This window comes from Zingiber officinale, chromosome 9A, assembly GCF_018446385.1.
Source record: "Zingiber officinale cultivar Zhangliang chromosome 9A, Zo_v1.1, whole genome shotgun sequence".
NCBI lineage: Eukaryota > Viridiplantae > Streptophyta > Magnoliopsida > Zingiberales > Zingiberaceae > Zingiber > Zingiber officinale.
Window position 1 is genome coordinate 20,419,583 of NC_056002.1, and position 14,138 is coordinate 20,433,720.

A 14,138-nucleotide genomic window follows, 5' to 3' on the forward strand; every position below is an offset into this window, starting at 1 on the left:
GTCTTCTATACCTTTCGGACTGTTTGTCCTTATACCGGGTCCTGGTTAGTATAGATTCTCTCCTGTCTTCTTCGGCTTGCATTTACCTTTATCTTTATCAGGAGACTGTACGCATGATTAGTGCTAGGTGTTATTTCTTTACTTTGCATATCAATTGTATCTGCTGAGTGTTGGACTCACCCCGCCTCCATTGTCATTATTTTCAGGTTGATGCTGTCAGGAGGGAGTTCCAGTCGCTAGTCCCCACAGCACGTAGTGCTAGATCTCTGCAGACCTCGATGGTTTATATATCGTTTAGTTTTGTTTTGCATTTATTGATTATGTGTGGACTTGGTTTGTTTGGATACTTGGTTGTTGTATGGATTTTTGTGATGATGATGGATTTTTATTCGATGTGTTTTTTTACTACGTGCCTGCCTGGACGACAGAAGAGGTGAGTTCGTCGGTTTTGAGCTTTACGAGTGTAGTTGAGTAGGGTGGTTTTTGAGTCAGAGTATTACTACTTTGTTTGATTATATATAACTGCGTGGTGATGTTTTATTTTGTTGTTATTATTCCAGCCGCCTGTGGCTGAGGTATTTGTGAGATGTAGAAAAGTTTCAGATTGTCCACCGTACAGGGGAGATGCTGCCGAAATTTTCTCGGACAGGGACTCCTCTGGGGCGTGACAAAAAAGATTATAGTGCAGTTTGGTTAAGTATTATAGTGCAGAATTTATGTTTGCATAGTATGCAGAAATAGTGTAGCATAGAATGCAAAATCTTGATTAGAATAGTATGCAGAATTTTGATTAGCATAGTATGCAGATTTTTGTTTATGCATTTCAAAGTTAGAATTTGTTTAAACATTTTAGTTTTTAAAGAAGAATTCTTTTATTAGAGGTATTAACAAGTATAAGAAAGATAATGAAAAGAAAGAAAAAGGCCAAGGCCTTAAGTAGATCCCAAAGTCAAGACTTTAGGGATTTTGGCACACAAGGTGCTCGTTAAAATGCCAAGGCATTTAAAGAAGAAGTAATTAAGATAAATCAACTTATAAATCAGTATTTTAGTTTTATCAGTGGCACTGTGCTAGACTCTCAGTTGTCCTTGGGTTGGGCTGGGCTCCCATAGTCGTCCCTAGGTTTAGATAACCTAGTAAACCCTACTAGATTCGGGACCAGCTATCTCGGGTCTAGTTAGGGATGCGCGCATAGCAAGTACAGTTGCCGGGCCCAAGAAGAAAGTTGATTATTATTTTGAAGTATTAAAGTATAAGCTTTTAAACAAGTAAAACAAGCTTCACATAAGTTTAAAATCCTGCAAGTTTAGTTTTCTTTTATGCTAGCATGTTTAGCATTTCAGCCTGTTTGATTCCTTTACTATTGGATGAACATGAGTAGTTTTCAGTAAGGATTCAGTTAGTTCATGTTATAGATATATGTACATGCATATCGAGTTTTGTGAGTTAGATAGCGCTTACTAAATAATTTTGCTTATAGTTACATTTCCTCTTACTGCAGATAAAGGAAAGGAAAAGTTATAGCAAAGGAAGGTGACAAGAAAGTGCGGATGGATGTGTGATGCCTAGACTATAGAAGACTTGGGATTTAGCATAAGAATTTATTAACAAAGAGTTGAGTAGAATGTATTAGATGAGTCATTTAGTCTTCCACTGCTAGTTAATTGTATGTTTTGAGTTCTCCGAGAGTTTTAGGAATTACTTTCAACATGTGTGCAATGTTAGTTAAGATAAGTTAGTAGTCCAGTAGCGCTCCACCCTTACAGTCCAGTAGTGAGGAGGGTGGGGTGTTACAAGTTGGTATCAAAGCAGTTCCCATTCTCCAGCATCACACATCAGCACCATCTTTGTCGTCTTCAAGTAAGAAAGTATTTAATTTTTCTTTTATGCTTTTCCTTATTATTTGCGGTATAGAGTATCTACTTATATGCGCTTAAGTAAGAAGAAAATTCTTGTTTTATTTTTTCTATGTTTTGATACATATGCTTAGGAAGAATGGAGACGATTTTAGTTTTGTTTCTCTCCTACATAATTAGATGTCAAGAAGAGGATGTCCCCGTACCGTTCGTACTGAGGACCGAGCACAGGAGAACGAAGAGCCCAGAATAGCTGAACCAAATCTCTCTGAAGTTGTTGCTCAACTCCAGAGACAAGTTGCGGAGCAGCAACAAGTGATCGTCAATCTGATGGCGAATCAGCAACCAGTCCCTCCCACTCCTCCAACTATTAATGTGGAGATTCCAGTAGTGATTGAGGTTCCACCAGCCGCTCTGGAAGTCCCCACAACACCTAGAAGACAAGAAGCCTACCTGATACAGTGGTTGAAGCTGAAGCCAAAAAGTTTCTCAGGCACGACTGAGCCCTGGGATGTTTAGGCTTGGTTCAAGACACTGGAAAGCACCATGGAGCTTCTTGACTGGCTAGAAGTCGAGAAGGTCAAGTGTGCTTCTTTCTGCTTATCTGGAGATGCCCGTATGTGGTGGGAGAGAGTGAAGAGCAAGAGAGTAGTCAATCAGATGAACTGGGCTGATTTCGAGATGGAGTTTTACGAAGAATTCTTCCGCCAGCAGATCACCAATAAGCATTATGAGGAGTTTATAGAATTCAGACAAGGTGACCTGTCAGTAGAAGAAGCAGTAAAGAAATTCAATAGGCTAGCTCGTCTCTGTCTAGAGCTAGTAAGCACGGAGAAGGAACGAGTCAGACTGATGCTCAGGATGCTGAGGCCAGTGATAGCACTTAATGTGAGTAGTGGAACTCCCAGCCCCAGACTGGCGAAGAGCTGGTCAGTAGAGCATTAGTCGCTGAGCACTATCTGGATAGCATCAAGGCGCAACGAGCGCAACACAAGCCGGTGAAGATGGAGGACAAGACAGCAGGGAGTCAGAAGCCCCAGGCAAGTGAGCAGAACGGGAAGGGTAAAGATAATAAAAGGAAACGATGGAATATAGGGGGTAGCCAAGAGGGAGGTTCAGCAAACAAGCAGACCAAGTTTTCTCCCTGTCCTAAATATGGGAAGATACATCCAGGAGCCTGTCTTTTGGGTACAACCGGATGTTATTCATGTGGCCAAGAAGGACATCTAGCTAGAGCATGTCCTAACAAGTTTAAGGCACCTCAGCAACAGTCAGTGCAATATGGAGACGAGCCTGCACAGTTACACCACATGACAACATCATTAGAGGGACCCTATCTCAGTTAGGGACAGTTGGAAGCCCCGCCCATTCCAACCAATGCCAGAGTATTTTCTCTCACTAAGGAAGAAGCTGCCGATGCCCCACGGTAGTCACAGGTCAAATGTCTACCCTTTAGCGTTTAGCTACCTTCTTATTTGATACTGGGGTTACCCACTCTTTTGTGTCAATTTCTTTTGCCAAATTTAATAAGTACCCACTGTCCAGAATTATTCTAAGTTCGAGGACGAACTTTTCATAAGGTATGGGGGATTGTAACATCCCAATTTTCTCAATTAGAGTCCTAAAAGTAATTTAAAAATATTTAAAAATGCTATAGAAATATTCTAGAGATTTTTAGAAATTTTTAGAATATTTTTATGCAATTTTGGGAGGTCGTTAGGTATTTTACTAAACGAAAGAAGTTTCGACAAAAATAATGTCCAAGCCGAGATTCGAATCGGAGACCTCCGGTTAAGCAAAGCCTTAAGAGAATCGGGTTAACCAAGTGACAAGCAAGTGTTTTGTAAAGAAAACCGAACCAAATTAGTATTAAGCAGTTTTTAGGAACAGAAATATTCAAGATAAAAGGGTTGCGGAAAAATGATTCGGCCGAGTTTCGAACCCGCAACTCCAACCACGAGCCAAGCCGCGGCTGACCAAGTGTTCAGGTCGTCGGTTCTATTTAGAATAGGTAGCAAAATTATTTAACAAGTTAACAGAACACCAAGTTATAATAGAGGAACTTAGGGCTTGATTTACCCGAAACAAAATTCCTTTCTCCTCTCCTTTCTTCTGCGCGCGGCGTCCACGGCGATTTCCTCTCGAGCGGAGTTGAAGAACAAAGCTAGGGCTTTGTCTTGGTGGCCGGCCAAGGGTTCAATCCGAGGTTCCTTTGCAGTCTCAAGACCCTCTCGTCGAGGAGAGCTCATGGGCACGAGGAAGAGCTGGGATCTCGTTCTCGCCGAAGCCCTAGAAGTTGTTTCCGGTTGTGAGTTAAAGAACAAGGGTAAGTTGCTACTCACCTGCAGTAAGGGTAGATTCGAGCTTCGATTTCCTTTCTTGTTTTCGGAACATACTGTACATAAATTAGTTGATAGGGATTTGGTCTTCCTTCCTTAATTCCGAAGCATGCTGCCATGAATCTCAAGGAAGAAAGGCATGGGTTAGGTTTGTAGTCAGATTCTTCAGCCCTTACAATTGGTAATTCGGGTTTAGACTTGCTTTGTTACCCAATGAGCAGGATCGGATTACAATTAGCTTTGCAGTTTTAGTTGTTGTTGCTCGACAGTAAGCTTCAAAGGGTTTAAGAATTTGGGTTGTGATTGCTTGCGGATTTTGTGTGGATTTTTTTAAGGGGTAGCTGTCTGATTTGGTTTTGGAAGATTTAGAAATCCTCACGTTGAAGTGAAGTTCTTGTGTGAAGCAATAGGATTTAAGTTCTTATATGCTCCTGTTAACTGAAATAGATATGAACTGTTATAGAAAGGAATTTATGAATACTGTTGAATTGCCATGATTAGTTATTTGCCTATAGGTTAATGCTATTGTGAGTAGTTGATCTATTTTGATTTAAACTAGATCTTCAACCTTTCAATGAAGCAACCGAATGATGCTGTGAGTAAATGGATCCGCCAACTAACCACAACAAATCATTAGATTAGTATCCAACCAACTTGTTGTTTAATCAGAACCCACACAGATCTTACCTCAGACGGGATCTATAGATCCACAACTGCTCGGTGAAGGAGTCAGAATACAATCATGAGGAAACACAACTCTCTACTTTAGATCGGATGAAGAGGATGAGATAAGGTCTGGAGCGATCGGGTTTCTCCTCTCGTCTACAACCGATCAAGTGCTCCAATGCACTGGACAACAGCGGCACCACCTAGTTGAGCTCCCAGCAGATGCTAACGCTTGTGATGTGGGTGTGACAAAGCCACCGAATGGCTCCCCCTTCCCATCGACAACGGCAAGGCGACACAGATCTGCGGGCAAGAAACAAAGTGTTGGTTGCTACTCGGAAAACCTAGAGATTCCACTGTACAAAAATTTTGTACAAAGGTCTGAACCTTTTCCTATCTACCATGTGTTCTTTTAAATTAAATTTTGGATCGCCTGCGGAACTTAACACGTTTGATCCAAAACTTAATATATTCGTTCTTTTAGGTTTTGACTTGGGTCTCCTGCGGAACTTAACACGTTCGACCCAAATCACCTTAAGTTATTAATTCCATTAAATATTAATTTCCATAATTGGTTCCCAGTACTGACGTGGCGAGGCACATGGCCTTCTTGGATATGGGAGCAACCACCACCGACTAAACAAAACCTTTTAAAGAAAGTTAATATTTAATTTCCTAAAATAACTTTAGGTTAACCGAAAAGAACAATAAAATCACAAGGAAAAATAAAACAAAAGAACACAATATCGAAAAAACATATTCGAAATACTAGAACGTAAGCCTCTTGTATTTGGTATTATTTCAATAAATAACTAGTTTGATGCGGAAAAGGAAAAACTACTAGTTATACCTTTTAGAAAGACATCTTGATCTTCTACCGTATTCCCCTTCTAATCTCGGACGTTGTGTGGGCAACGATCTTCCGAGATGAGAAACCACCAACCACCTTCTTCTCCTTCTAGCTAGGTTCGGCCACAAAGAAAGAAGCTTCACCAAGGAAGAAAATCAAAACACTAACCAAGCTCCAAGAGATGCTCGCTTCCTCTCCTTCTTCTTCTTCTTCTCCAAGTAGTATCCGACCACCACAAGAGCTCCAAGGAAAGAGAGGGGTTCGGCCTCCACAAGAGGAAGAGAGGGAAAGGATGGCCGGCCACACCAAGGAACAAAAGAGGGAGAGAAAATAATAGAGGCTGTGTCTCATGAAGGCACCCTCACCCCTTCTTTTATATTCCTTGGCCTAGGCAAATTAGGAAATTTAATTACAATAAAATTTCCTTAATTTCCTTGACATGATTTAATTGAGAAAAATAAAATAAAATTCCCCAATTAAACTCAAGTGGCCGGCCACATCATGAAGAACAAATTGGACAAGTTTCAATCAACAATTAAAACTTCCTAATTTGTTTCCGAAAATTTTAAAATTAAAATTTCTCTTCAAAAATCTCTTCATGGATGATAAAAAGAAATTTCCAGAATTTTAATTTTACAACATGTGAATAATTTTTAAAGAGAAAATAAAATATCTCACCAATCTACAAATAAGGAAAGAGATCAAATCTCTTTCTTTAATCTTTTGTAAATCTTTTACAAGAGAGATATTTTAATTTCAATTCTCTTTAATAAATTATTTCTTCCACATAATAAAAATTAATATTAAAATTCTTTTTTAATTTAATTTGGCCGGACCCCACTAGCTTGGGTTCAAGCTAGGGCCGGCCACCCAATCTTATACCTAGGTCGGCCCTAGCTTGGTTCCCAAGCTAGCTTGGCCGGCCCCTTATTGGTGGGTATAGAAGGTGGGTATAGGTGGGTATAGTACTCTATAAATAAGAGGCTACGATAGGGACCGAGAGGAGGAATTGGTTTTGGTCTCCCGATAAAATTAAGTATCCCGTGTTCGCCCTGAACACACAACTTAATTTTATCAATAATAATTTATTCCACTAGAGAACTATTATTGAACTACCTCACCAATCCCAAATTACATTTTGGGCTCCTTCTTATTATGAGTGTGTTAGTCTCTCTGTGTTTAAGATATCGAATGTCCACTAATTAAGTGAGTTACTGACAACTCATTTAATTAATATCTAAGTCCAAGTGTAGTACCACTCAACCTTATTATCATGTCGGACTAAGTCCACCTGCAGGGTTTAACATGACAATCCTTATGAGCTCCTGTTGAGGACATTATCAACCTAGTATCTCTAGGACACAGTTTCCTTCTATAATCAACAACACACACTATAAGTGATACAATTTCCTAACTTATCGGGCTTATTGATTCATCGAACTAAATCTCACCCATTGATAAATTAAAGAAATAAATATCAAATATATGTGCTTGTTATTATATTAGGATTAAGAGCACACACTTCCATAATAACCGAGGTTTTTGTTCCTTTATAAAGTCAGTATAAAAGAAACGACCTCAAATGGTCCTACTCAATACACTCTGAGTGTACTAGTGTAATTATATAGTCAAGATAAACTAATACCTAATTACACTACGACCTTCTAATGGTTTGTTCCTTTCCATTTTGGTCGTGAGCTACTGTTTATAATTTATAAGGTACTGATAACATCATCTTCTGCATGTGACACCACATACTATGTTATCTACAATATAAATTAAATGAACAACTACAAACAAATGTAGATAATTTAACCAAATGTGATTCTTTATTCATAATGAATGTTTACAAAGCTTAGGCTTTCAGTATACACTCCAACAATCTCCCACTTATACTAATGACTAAGCTATCATATCTTCTACCATACATCTGATTCCCATTCCCTCCACATGCCGATCAAAAGCTTTCGCTGGAAGGGCCTTAGTGAAAGGATCTGCCAGGTTATCCGCTGATGTAATCTTGGCGATGACAACTTCTTCTCGCTTCACGATATCTCGTATCAGGTGGTACTTGCGCTCTATATGTTTACTTGCCTTATGAGCTCATGGTTCCTTCGAGTTTGCAACTGCACCGCTATTATCACAATAAATTGTGATGATTTTGGGCAAACCAGGAATCACATCTAAGTCCATTAGAAAGTTCCTGAGCCATACTGCTTCTTTAGCTGCCTCAGAGGCTGCTACATACTCAACTTCCATGGTTGAGTCCGATACGCATTTCTGCTTAACACTCCTCCATGAAATGGCTCCACCTCCTAAAGTAAACACATAGCCTGATGTAGACTTACTATTGTCCCTATCTGATTGGAAATCTGAATCCATGTAACCCACAGGGAGTAAATCGTCTGCTTGGTAAACTAGTATATAATCTCTAGTCCTTCTCAGGTACTTTAATATATGCTTTACCACAGTCCAATGTCTTTGTCCAGGGTTACTCTGATATCTGCTGACCATTCCCACGGCAAAACAAATATCAGGTCTCGTACATAGCATTGCATACATAAGACTTCCTACAGCCGAGGCATAAGGAACTGCTTTCATGTCTTCTATCTCCTTTGATGTCTTAGGAGACATCTCTTTAGATAGAGCTATTCCATGCCTAAAAGGTAAGAAACCTTTCTTGGAATCCTGCATACTAAAACGAGCAAGGATTGTATCTATATATGAAGCTTGGGACAGACACAACATTCTTTTCTTGCGATCCCTTATCACTTTGATTCCAAGAATGTGTGCACACTCTCCTAAGTTCTTCATATCAAATTGTTTGGACAACCATTCCCTTACGTCTGATAATACCTTGACATTGTTGCCAATTAACAAAATATCATCTACGTATAGTACAAGAAATACCACCACGGTTCCGTTACACTTCTTGTATACACAAGACTCATCCGGACACTGAATAAATCCATACGACTGGATTACTTCATTAAACCGGATGTTCCAAGACCTTGAAGCTTGCTTCAGTCCATAAATGGACCGATTGAGCTTGCACACTAGATGCTCTTTGCCTTTTTCAATGAACCCTTCTGGTTGCTTAATATGGATGTTCTCTTCAAGACTTCCATTAAGGAAAGCTGTCTTGACATCCATTTTCCAAATCTCATAATCCATATGAGCAGCAATGGATAAGAGTATCCGGATAGGCTACCGGTGAAAAGGTCTCCTCATAATCGATTCCCTCTTTCTGAGTGTACCCTTTCACAACAAGCCTAGCTTTGAAGGTCTCTACCTTCCCGTTTGTCCCTCTTTTCCTTTTGTAGATCCACTTGCATCCAACGGCTTTTGCACCATCAGGTGGTTCTACAAGCTCCCAGACCTTATTAGAGTACATAGACTCTATTTCAGAATTCATTGCCTTTTGCCAAGATGCTGCATCTATATCTTGGAGTGCTTCGTCATATGTTCGTGGATCAGGTTCATGTTTACCCGGGATCAAGTCCGAAGACTCTCCCAAAAACATGAATCTTTCAGGCTGCCTTACAACCCTCCCACTACGATGAGGCACTGTCTGTGGTTGTGTATCATGTGTGACACGTGTTGCAGTCTCTTGTGGTACTTCATCTTGTACTGTTGGTACTGAAGTAGACGTGTCCTCTCTAAGTTCTTCTAAAACAACTTTGCTACTGGGCTTGTGATCCATTATATAGTCTTCTTCTAAAAACTGGGCATTGGTGCTAACAATGACCTTCTGGTTTTTAGGACTATAAAATAAACCACCTTTCGTTCCTTTGGGATATCCTACAAACACGCGAACTTCTGTACGGGATTCTAACTTATCAGCATCTGGTTTCAGCACATGTGCTGGACTACCCCAAATCCGAATATGTCTTAGACTGGGTTTTCGCCCATTCCACAATTCTATGAGAGTAGAAGAAACTGATTTAGAAGGTACTAAGTTCAAAACATACACTGCTGTTTCCAGAGCATATCCCGAAAACGAATTTGGTAATTCCGAATAACTCATCATCGATCTAACCATCTCCATAAGAGTCCTATTCCTTCGTTCTACCACACCATTCTGTTGGGGTGTACCAGGTGCGGACAGTTGGGATTGAATCCCGGCCTCTGATAAGTAATTCATAAACTCTCCTAAGAGGTATTCGCCACCACGATCTGACCGTAGTGTCTTGATACTTTTACCTATTCGTTTCTCCACATCAGCCTTGTATTCTTTGAACTTATCAAAGCACTCGGACTTGCGGCGCATTAGGTAAATGTATCCATATCTTGAATAATCGTCTATGAAAGAGACAAAATATTCAAAACCTCCTCTTGCCTGGACAGACATAGGACCACACAAATCAGAGTGAACCAACTCTAACACTTCTTTGGCTCTATACCCCTTGGCCTTGAACGGCCTCTTGGTCATTTTACCTTCCAAGCAGGATTCACAAGTTGGAAAATTTTCCAACTCTAATGAACCCAAAAGTCCATTGGCTATAAGCCTCTGAATCCTACTTAAGTTAATATGACCAAGCCTTAGATGCCAAAGATATGCTTGGTTTATTTTCGAAGGTTCTTTTCTCTTATTAGAGTTAGAAAATGAGTTATAAATTTCCATGTTTTGCTTTGTGGAAGAAATTGGATTTAAAGTATACAAATTGCCAACTAATGCACCAGAACAGATAATCACTTTATTTCTTTTAATAACTACATCGTTACTGAAAGAAACTGAATATCCATCTAAAAACAGTTTAGAAACTGAAATTAAATTCTTTCTAAAACTGGGTACATAAAGATAATTTCTTAAAATCAAATTTCTATTTCTACTAAAAGATAAGTAGACGTCTCCCACTGCAACAGCTGCCACCTTAGTAGCATTGCCCATGTAGACGGTAATCTCTCCTTCAGATAGTCGTCGGGTTTCCTGGAACCCCTGCAAGGAATTGCAGACATGATCAGTGGCTCCCGTATCTACACACCAGGTGCTGGTAGATAACACCGCTAAACATGTTTCAACAACTAGAGTATGAGATATACCTTTGTTTTGGTTCCTACGAGGACAGTCCGCCTTCCAATGTCCTGCCTGCTTGCAGATGAAGCACTTGCCCTTCGGCTTCTTCACTCTAGCTTTAAATCCCGTACTCTGAGATTTATTCACTTTCTTTGCTAAACCAGCTTGTTTCTTCTTCTTCTTTCCTCTCGGTTTAGAAGTAGAACCATTTTCAGCATAGTGAATTTGAGCATTGTGACGAAATAATCCTTCTGCTGCTTGAAGTTCTGTCAGTAGTTCCGCTAATGAATAAATCCTTTTATTCATATTATAGTTCAAGCGAAACTACTCAAAACTTCTTGGTAGCGTTTGGAGGATCATATCGATCTGGGTTTCCCCATCAATTTCTCCTCCAAGGATCTGTATCTCGTTCAGATAAGCCATCATTTTTAGGATATGATCCCTCACAGGAGTACCCTCTTGCATGGAGGCTGTCATTATCTTTCTCATGGCTTCTTGCCTAGAAGCTCTATCCTGATGACCAAAGAGTTCTTTGAGATTGTTCATAATATCATAGGTTGTTGGTAAATCTTGATGCTGATGTTGCAATACAAATAACTTTTGGTCAGAACTCTAAATTTAGAATAATATTGATTCCTCAAACAATACTATTTTAAATTAACCAACACCTCAAAACACCGTGAATTTTGTATGCCACGTTAGTGTGGACGTATTCAAAATTCAACATTTGTAAAAGGAGGGTTTTAACCCATTAATTTTATTATCTTGTCAACCTAACTTTTTGACAAATAAAATTAATAGTTGGTGTATTTTGGTCACACAAATAATAGCAGTGAATCCGATGGGGAGGATACTATTAGATGTGTCTAAGTGTATACCATTACTTGACACTAAGTCCATTAATAAGATTATGCCCCTTCCGTTGGGGAAGATCACACGCTCTTAATTAACTTCCTATAGTCATCCAAAAATGGAAGTCTATTCTAGTGATCCACAAACAAGCTCATCCGTTATGGAGGAAGGCACTCAGAGCCAACGCGCAAGCTTGTTTGCATCACTTACAAACCAGTAATGGAGACCATGGGATTTACTTAAAAATCCCTCTCCCACTTAGTTATTTATAAATGAGAAATTTTAACTATGCTAGCCTACTAAGCATGTAAACTAACATACACACACAGCACAATATAAAAGAAATAAATAGAAAATCTAATTTTCAACTATTATGGCTTTTATCTCTAGTTGTCCTCCGCGTTTTGTCATCCCAAGCTGTTGCCATATTTGGCCACCACCACCGGGTTTAACTGTCGCATCCATCTTGCTCCTAGTTCCGCTGCGCCTCTGGTCCTTAGAAGGTTCCACGCTTTGCAAGATTTGATCCGCGACATAAATAGAATTTTACATTTTTGATCCTATATTCCATAAAAGGAATGTACATGTATCTAGATCAAAAATAAAATCCTAATAAAACTAAATACAGCTCCTGCTGTATTTTAATACAATCATGCACACACATATAAATGCCCTTGACATGTCCAAGGGTCCAATCACACACATAATAACTAAAAGCCATAATAGTTGGATCCTACATCCACAAAGTTAGCACATCCTACTATTAACCTGCCTAAATTATGTATGACATGTGCATAATTAAACAAATACCAAATACACAGAGGCAAAACCCTAGCTCTTATACCAATTGTTGGTTGCTACTCGGAAAACCTAGAGGTTCCACTGTACAAAAATTTTGTACAAAGGTCTGAACCTTTTCCTAGCTACCATGTGTTCTTTTAAATTAAATTTTGGATCGCCTGCGGAACTTAACACGTTTGATCCAAAACTTAATCTATTCGTTCTTTTAAGTTTTGACTTGGGTCTCCTGCGGAACTTAACACGTTCGACCCAAATCACCTTAAGTTATTAATTCCATTAAATATTAATTTCCATAATTGGTTCTCAGTACTGACGTGGCGAGGCACATGGCCTTCTTGGATATGGGAGCAACTACCACCGACTAGACAAAACCTTTTATAGAAATCTAATATTTAATTTCCTAAAATAACTTTAGGTTAAACGAAAAGAACAATAAAATCACAAGGAAAAATAAAACAAAAGAACACAACATCGAAAAAACATATTCGAAATACTAGAACGTAAGCCTCTTGTATTTGGTATTATTTCCATAAATAACTAGTATGATGCGGAAAAGGAAAAACTACTAGTTATACCTTTTAGAAAGACCTCTTGATCTTTTACCGTATTCCTCTTCTAACCTCGGACGTTGTGTGGGCAACGATCTTCCGAGATGAGAAACCACCAACCACCTTCTTCTCCTTCTAGCTAGGTTCGGCCACAAAGAAAGAAGCTTCACCAAGGAAGAAAATCAAAACACTAACCAAGCTCCAAGAGATGCTCGCTTCCTCTCCTTCTTCTTCTTCTTCTCCAAGTAGTATCCGGCCACCACAAGAGCTCCAAGGAAATAGAGGGGTTCGGTCACCACAAGAGGAAGAGAGGGAAAGGATGGTCGGACACACCAAGGAACAAATGAGGGAGAGAAAATAATAGAGGTTGTGTCTCATGAAGGCACCCTCACCCCTTCTTTTATATTCCTTGGCCTAGGCAAATTAGGAAATTTAATTACAATAAAATTTCCTTAATTTCCTTGACATGATTTAATTGAGAAAAATAAAATAAAATTTCCCCAATTAAACTCAAGTGGCCGGCCACATTATGAAGAACAAATTGGACAAGTTTCAATCAACAATTAAAACTTCCTAATTTGTTTCCGGAAATTTTAAAATTAAAATTTCTCTTCAAAATTCTCTTCATGGTTGATAAAAAGAAATTTCCATAATTTTAATTTTACAACATGTGAATAATTTTTAAAGATAAAATAAAATATCTCACAAATCTACAAATAAGGAAAGAGATCAAATCACTTTCTTTAATCTTTTGTAAATCTTTTACAAGAGAAATATTTTAATTTCAATTCTCTTTAATAAATTATTTCTTCCACATAATAAAAATTAAAATTAAAATTCTTTTTTAATTTAATTTGGGCGGCCCCCACTAGCTTGGGTTCAAGCTAGGGTCGGCCACCCAATCTTATGCTTAGGCCGGCCCTAGCTTGGTTCCCAAGCTAGCTTGGCCGGCCCCTTATTGGTGGGTATAGAAGGTGGGTATAGGTGGGTATAGTACTCTATAAATAAGAGGCTACGATAGGGACCGAGAGGAGGAATTGGTTTTGGTCTCCCGATAAAATTAAGTATCCCGTGTTCGCCCTGAACACACAACTTAATTTTATCAATAATAATTCATTCCACTAGAGAACTATTATTGAACTACCTCACCAATCCCAAATTACATTTTTGGGCTCCTTCTTATTATGAGTTTGTTAGTCTCCCTGTGTT